The sequence below is a fragment of the Camellia sinensis genome, chromosome 11 (assembly GCF_055761805.1).
Source record: "Camellia sinensis isolate YWXY chromosome 11, ASM5576180v1, whole genome shotgun sequence".
Taxonomy (NCBI): Eukaryota; Viridiplantae; Streptophyta; class Magnoliopsida; order Ericales; family Theaceae; genus Camellia; species Camellia sinensis.
Genome location: NC_138971.1, coordinates 99,268,898 through 99,276,783, shown reverse-complemented (window position 1 = coordinate 99,276,783; position 7,886 = coordinate 99,268,898). Strand labels below are relative to the sequence as shown.

General features: G+C 34.3%; 2 long non-coding RNA genes across 2 annotated transcripts; both read right to left on the bottom strand.

Annotated features, from left to right (window-relative positions):
• Positions 1–3,544: 3,544 nt before the first annotated feature.
• On the bottom strand, positions 3,545–4,573 carry LOC145803185 (uncharacterized). The gene is made up of 3 exons (XR_014345305.1): positions 4,471–4,573; positions 3,796–3,897; positions 3,545–3,675 (listed from the first exon to the last, which is right to left on the bottom strand). It is a non-coding gene; the product is annotated as an uncharacterized LOC145803185 (long non-coding RNA).
• LOC114256827 (uncharacterized) lies at positions 4,572–5,714 on the bottom strand. The gene is made up of 3 exons (XR_014345306.1): positions 5,578–5,714; positions 4,695–4,799; positions 4,572–4,623 (listed from the first exon to the last, which is right to left on the bottom strand). It is a non-coding gene; the product is annotated as an uncharacterized LOC114256827 (long non-coding RNA).
• Between the last annotated feature and the right edge of the window lie 2,172 nt (positions 5,715–7,886).

The following is a 7,886-nucleotide window of genomic DNA, read 5'->3' as shown; positions in this document are numbered from 1 at the left end:
AATATCGAGTGATAAATAGTGTATCAAATAACCTCTCAAGAACTTTGGGGTAGTTTTGGAAATTTACACATAGTAAATGTTAAGAAGTTATCTTTTACAACTATGCATAAATGGCACCTGAAAATTAAGTTTTGCCATCCATATCATATGGTTTTATTGTGTGATAGTGATATCATATTAACCGTATCACCATTAAACTGGATTTTTTACTTCTTGGGATAAAGAAATATACACCAAGATCCTCTAGAGTGAAATTTCCCTAAAGTTTCCTAGAGTGCTACATTGTGTGGTTGAGATTTACTGGCAAGTCACATCAGAAAAATTGATGTGACTTGCCAGTAAATCTCAACCACACAATGTAGCACTCTAGGAAACTTTAGGAAAAAATCACTTTAGAGGATCCTTGCTCGAAATATATGGGCAACTGTGCTTGGAGACATATAGGTACAAAAATGAAAAAAGAAAAATGTATCTTTAATCTGTCTACTTACACTTAATGATTTGAATCGTTCAACATGTAGAGCAGTTTGACTAGACTATTCACACTGTTGGAAATGGAGGATTTAGAGGCGTTTAAAAAACGCCGCGATAGGTCCTAAAAACGCCGCCAAATCCTTTCGTGACGGTTTGCACCAAACGCCGAAGATGCGGCCGTCGCTATAACTCTATGGCGCTTTAGAAACGTCGCTTATATGACTATAGGCGGCGTTTTTATAAAACGCCACTAAAAGTCCCATTAACGGTAACATGACATCACCATGCTATTTAGAGACGTTTTTAAAATGCTGTCGTATCTCTTTTTTCCAAAAAATCCAACCGTTGGGAAACTATTTAGCGACGTTTTTAGAAACGCCATGATAGCCCCTTTTTTTTTTAATTGTGCTAATTTTATGTTATTGAACTAAAAAAATACCTATAATAAAACTAAAAAATAACACTAATATGAAATAATAACTCCCATTCACATAATAAAATCTTATCAAATGATAGTCCACAATCATTGAGCAAAAAAAAAAACATTCACACACAAATCATTTGAATAACATTAAGGAGTCACCAAAATAGGATGCCCCTCTATTTTAGGAGTCACCAAAATAGGATGCCCCTACCATATCAACCTAGTTTACCAAAATAGGATGCCTCTCTCTATGCAATGTCATGCATCTCTGCAATTACATTAGGAATCTGAGTTTTGTTGACTTGTAATCCAGCCTCTCCATCTTCGTCTCCAGTGCACTTTTTCCATTTATCTCTGTTGTTCCCTGAACTTAAAAAATGTATAAAATTGGAGGGGGGGGGAGAGAGAGAGAGAGAGAGAGAGAGAGAGAGAGAGAGAAAGAGAGAGAGAGAAGTTGATATCAATAATCATAAACAATAGAAAATGCATCTAACCGTTGATAGCAATTCCAAAATCTAACAATCTGCCAAGACAAAGTTAATGCATGGGGAAAGAAAGGAATTACTGGAGGGTTTTATATCCATGGGATGACCAAATAAGACATCACTGGTTCAAAGGGGTTGGACCTACTGACAATCATTTCGAGGATGATGATTAACCTCCAATCAAACATAAGAGTTAAACATACAGCATCCTCAAAATATATATAGACTCAAAATATATTTGTCTAGTTGGATGCCAATGTGCAGCACATTTGATATTCCTTTTCTTAAACTAAAATTTTAATAATCAAAAAGCAGAAATTTAAAGCAGACAGGTTGCATGGGTTTATTCTCTTTTGTGTAATCAAATTAATTATGATTTTACACAAATTGGGTGGATATATTGTTCTCATTATCATATTCTTTTATTTCGAAAATGAAATCCATTTTTGCCTATCTTGCAGTGAACTGCATTTCTTTATCAAGCAAAGAAGAGCTGTACATTTCGCATGGCTTTCTAGAGCCGGTATCTATCATGGTGGCCTAAATTTTGGAGCATAGCATACGTAGGAGATGACTCTCAAGTCTCATCACTTTTGCTTCCTTTTGTGAAAGGAACAATAGGCAAAAATTCTGGAATTTATTGTTTACTAGGCTCTACTTCTTTGGTTCTCTCTTGAAAAAATGTCTGATTTTCATTTTCTGCTTCTCCTAGGAAACAAGGTTAAGGTACGTCTTTCTGTGCAGCGCACACACAGACATATATTTAATTACACATACATGGTTTTGAATTTTCTTGTCAATTTTGTAAATATGAACTTCATTATTTGCTGGTAATAAAGTTTTAGCAGATGGATTCTAGAGAGCGTTCCATTTTCTCTGTCCACGATGATGGACAAGTTAGGAATTGACTTCAATATTTGTTTGTCAGTTCCCCTGCTTACTAACATTATAGAGATGTTTGCTGTGTTTTTGTCATGTGTTTTAGGTTGTAAATAGAATCAGTGAACAGATCATAGAGGAACTTCAGTTTGATGAAATACCAGAATCAATGTCAAAGGATATTATTGGATTAAAAAGTTATTTACAATGTTAATATTGTTTCTATTTCCCTCACGTTCTATCACTTTCATTCTAAAGAAACTGTAAAGAGAATATACTTTGACTATTGAGTCATGCTAATCACAACTTAATGAATTGTTAAACAAAATATCAAAAAATTTAAAATCTCAATAATACAACTTCTACACATTTTAAAACATTTTTCTACACTTTATAGATATTTTATACATCTACCAATATTATTTACAGCCCTTTAGATTACCATTAGCATTTTTCCAAACAGTTTAGTCATCTAACTTTTTTGGGGGTGAATGTTAAATGAGCTTCATCATCACATACACTGAAATAAAAATAAAAACAAAAGGCTAAAGAATTTCAATGAAGTCAGTTTTAATTGAAATTATGAGGAAACAAGTGCAGTGAATTTCCTCTCTAGGCATAAGAGTTTTTGGAATCACTCTGCAAAAAAATAAATAATGGAGTTTATGAGTGGAGAAGAGAGAGAGAGAGAGAGAGAGAGAGATTACCCTAAGACGTGGTGGCCACCATCATAGACAGCTTGGGAGATTAGACCCATCAACCCTTTTGGAATGAAATGGTTCCAAAAAAAAAAAAAAAAAAAACAGAGCCCCTTTGTTCTCTGTTTTAGTCTATGAAATTCGATTCCACTTTAAAGTAAAAAAAATCACAATAAGAATAAGAATGTTTCTTGACAATTGTTAATCAATTAATTACAAGAAAAATAAGAGACTTGTTTTCAAATTCAAATTGTTTCATGATATTTTGACAAGTGGTAAATGGTTACCAGTTCGTTTCCAAGCTGAATAGCGGCGAGCAGGTAGCTGGGCTTGTTGCCGGGGCTGCTACCGCAGAAAACACATACTCTCTTGAATCTTGATTTAGATAAATTAAAAATTATGACCTTACAAATTAAATTTTTTTAGTGTTGTTAACAAATTAAATTATATATTAAATAAAATTATAAAATTGAGAAAATATAAAAAAAAAAAAAAAATTGAGTCACAACCTTTGTTGAACCGTTCATGTTCAATGGAGGTTGAATATACTGAGCAACAACTCAAAGTAATGAATAACAGATCAGTTTATACTAAAAAGAGACCTTTATCATTTTCGGCAACCTGCAATTTTTGCAAAACGTCACCTGCTTACATGTAGAGTGAATACTTCAAAGCACATCATCGCCATTTACTTTCAGAAGTGAGGATTTTTACACTGCAATACAGCATTCAAGTTATGCATGTCAGAAATTAAAAAAAAAGAAAAAATATAATAATAAAAACACCTCTACCATAGAGCATATAATATAAGGATAATGAGAAGCTACATGTGTACATTCGTCACATGTGCCTCCAATTGGCACTATGCAGCATGTCTGCAACTATGGAAACAAAATGGTGGTGAGATGCCAGCTCTTGAAGAAACATCTGAAGAGTCCTGAAAAAGCAGAAACAAAGAAGGATTGGTCCCAATCAAAAACACATGTAAACTAATGAATTCTGGGAAAGGTTCCATAACATGGTTTTTAAAAATAGGTAGTTGAATCCCAACTTTTGAAAACAATACATAGTCTATGAGCTCACTGGCCAAAATGGATACACCCTCTTGTATTTCTTACTAGGTCTGCTACTTCAATCTGTCATTTTCCTTCAATTGAGAGAAATACATAGAGCATTCTAAAGGACATGATGGCAAATTCCATCCACACCCAGTTTTTCAAAATCTTTCCCCAAAACTTTGATTGTTTCAAAAGTTGATAGAATGATCACGTTCAGCTATCATCTTCCTATACTTCACAAATAAACAGACAACTAGCCTCTACTACATTTACAAGTTTCTTTAACTTCTTTCTTTCCCCGACACTCCAGAAGAGTACGAAATTTTTCCAAAATGCCTTCAAGAAAAAACCTCCCTCTCTTTTTTTGTGGTTATTTTTCAATAAGTGAACCTTCGATCACTCAAAAATCTAGTTTAAAGCCCACACAATATAGCCAGCAGAACAAAAGGCACCTCGTATTTTATAAGTAATGCAAGAGGAGATCAGCTGAAGAATTCCTCAATCTATAACTCTACCCAAGGTGAACATCTCCAAAAACGTATCTGTACACTATGCTTTTCCATAATCCCAATAACAGTCATCTTCCGTCAAAGGTCCACGCTTAGCTGTTCCATGTAAAATTTAAGAGGTAAAACAATTTAATGAAACAAAAAGAACTAAGAAAGAAGAGATCCACCTTTTGTAACAAATTTTGATTTTGAATCAGGATGGCTATCATGCCACATCTCAAGCCACAATTCCCGCATTAGAACTGGAGATCTAACAATGTGCCTGTGATTTGCTACATGAAAGCAGTTCCAAATAATTTTAAAGTGCCATTATGGTTGATAAAGAGAAGAAACAAACTAGAGTAAGAAAAGAACTAGATCTATCTATATGGGTCTTAGTTCTTTCCTAATGTTTAAAATTGTGAGGAAACTATAATATGGTCAAATGTTTGTGGGCTGTGGCATAATCTGTAATGCTATTACTCAGATGAAAGGAAGACAGAGAAGCTTTTACAACATTTTTTTCACTATGCTAAGAGAATATTAGCATAAATTGTACTTCATGTTCTTGTGGAATTTAAGCGAGCTAATGTTATTTCAGTAAAGATTATTTCATATTTTTTTTGTTGAATATGACCTTAAAATGCAAAACTTGCTTTCCACAACCCGTGACCTTGAGATGTAGCCATAATTTTTTCTTACTATTTTACTACTCTTGGTGCACAAACCAAAAACTCATTTATTTGGCTATAAGGTTCATTCATCCTGTTTAAGGGAAATGATACATACAATACATGTGAACAGATAAATAAACGTAAAGTGTATAATTGATTGCTAGATACATTTACTTTCTATTAACAAATAACATATTAGATATTAGATAAAATAAAGCAATGAAAAGCCTAATATTGCAAACCCAGACATTTTATAACAGAGAATTTTCACTCATTCTCAGCTAAGCATTTCCTTTAAGCCAAGTGTAAGTATTTACTGAGCCTGAAATCCTTTGAAGCCACCATTGTCCAAAATTGCATACAACAGTTAACGTGATTTGTAAGACATTTTACATACCCTTGTCAAGCTCCCAAACTGCTGTTCTCTTTCCAGGAAAACTGTCAGAGTCTTCATAATAGGTTATGTACTTTACCCTAGGTGACCTTGACATGTTGGGAATTACATCTGCTTCATAATGATGTTCATCACTCAGGTGCACTTGTACATCTAACCCATCATGCTCGGACTGAAATTATTAACATAGCAAAGAATCAAAGAAAAGAGTATCTTTCAATTAAGAAACTGAGTAACATAGAAATGATAGAGACCCACAATTTAAATCCTCAAATACACCCATAATAACGTGACAAGGGAGTTGGGTCTTCTATGGTTGAGTTTGGGGCAAATCAAAAGTTGACACATAACATGCCATGTCATTATGAGTCAAATTAGGGGAGGCTTTTTAGGGGTCACAAACATATTTTCCTTAGTAACATGTTTTGGCATAAATGCAGCAGGCATCAGCTACTCATTGTCTTCAGTAGTGAAGATACAACATGAGACATCAATTCCAACCCCTTATTTTCAAATATATGACCAATGAGAGGACAGAATATGCATAATTATTGAACAATGCTAGAACAAAGTTTAAAAGAATCCATCAAATAGAAAAAGAGGTGCATTTTAGAAGGAAATACAGATGAAGTTAAGAAAAATTAATCATTCAAATAACCATATTTGTGCAATTCAGTCCTGACAAAATGCAGAAAGGAGGGACAGAAAACTACAATTTCATTGAAGTGACTTCAACTATTTCTGTCATAGACAAAGAAATTCCTTTTCTTATAGAGAATGGAGCCTTAAACAAAGGTTAGAACTAGGGCTAAATGATGCCCTGTGGAATTACAAGCCTTAGATCATTTAATCAGCTGAGCAAATAGTGGGACAAAATAAAAGACTTATTTATATAATTCATGCTAAGGTTCAATAATCTGAAACAAAATTGACTACCAAAGAATAAATTGATTTTGAAAAATGTGCCTAAGATGAAGAGCCTAATATCATAGATCAAGAGCACATAAGTTCTGTTTTTCATAGTCATCAATCTAACAAGCATGAGCACCACACATTGAAATGACACCAAGCATAAGTGAGAAAGACATATGTTCCAGATAAACAAGGAAAAGAAAACTGAACGTAACAATTGTCATCTAACTTTAAGAAAAAATATACTTAACACCTAAAATTTCAAAATCATGTTATACAATAAAGATTTTTCTCCACAAAACAACAATGGAAAATTATCCTTCACATTGATGACAAATGAACATGTTCCGCATATTCAAGAAAATATCTAACGATATGGATATTGATGGTATAGGTAACTGATAAAACCAGACTAGGGTTCTACTCCTTTTCTTGCTGGAGACTGTTTGTCGGAATTTGCTGGGGCGAGAAAGTGAGAGAAAATGAGAGAGGAACTGTGGGAAAATTAAGGAAAATGAGAGAGCCAACAAATTAACTAAATGGAATCAAGAAAAGCCTAAAGCTCATCTTACTCTTAGACCAATAAATAGAGCTGATGAGGTTAAAGTTAAAGCTGCTAGAATACCATACTGGAATTGGAATTGGAAAGTAAATTCACAGCTTAATAGAAGTTAACAACTATCATAAAACCATAAATGTAATTTCACAGCTTCGTATTCACAAAATAAACTACTCTCATTCTCCAAATAACTTCAATAATACAATTTAGAATTTGAGAGTTAAAATAGAAAACTGATAATCAAAACAAAATACGAAGAAGAAGCGATGGCCGATGAAAATTAACAATATAAATGGAACCAGCGTCAGAGCCAAGAGAGAAATCGATGCCTTGCTGGTGCAGATGGTGGTGGCGGTGGAGCTTCAAAAGAGAGAGAGAGAGAGAGAGAGAGAGAGAGAGAGAGAGAAATCGAAATCGCTCTGAGATGAAATCAAAGATAAATCTCTGAGAGAGAGATCTAGAGATAGAATCGAAATCGCGGTGGCAGTGCAAACCGATCTGAATCGAAATCACGGTGGCAGTGCAGACTGATCTAAAAACGGTAAATCTGTGAGATTTGAATCAGTGAATCTGTGAAATCGATGAATCGGTGAATCTCGCTACCTCGCCGGTGCAGATGGTGGTGGTGGTGGTGGAGCTTCTAACTCGATGAATCTGTGAGATTTGAAGGTGAGATTGAAAATAAGGGTTTTTAGAGAGGTTTGAGAGAGAGGCGATGGGAGGATTCTATGTTGGTTTATGTCTGAAGGCCTAAGGGCTTACAAAAGCTTTATCCTCATATTTAAAATAGGCGCGTGTGGCCTACCGCATTTGGAGGCGTTTTTAAACGCCTTCAATTACA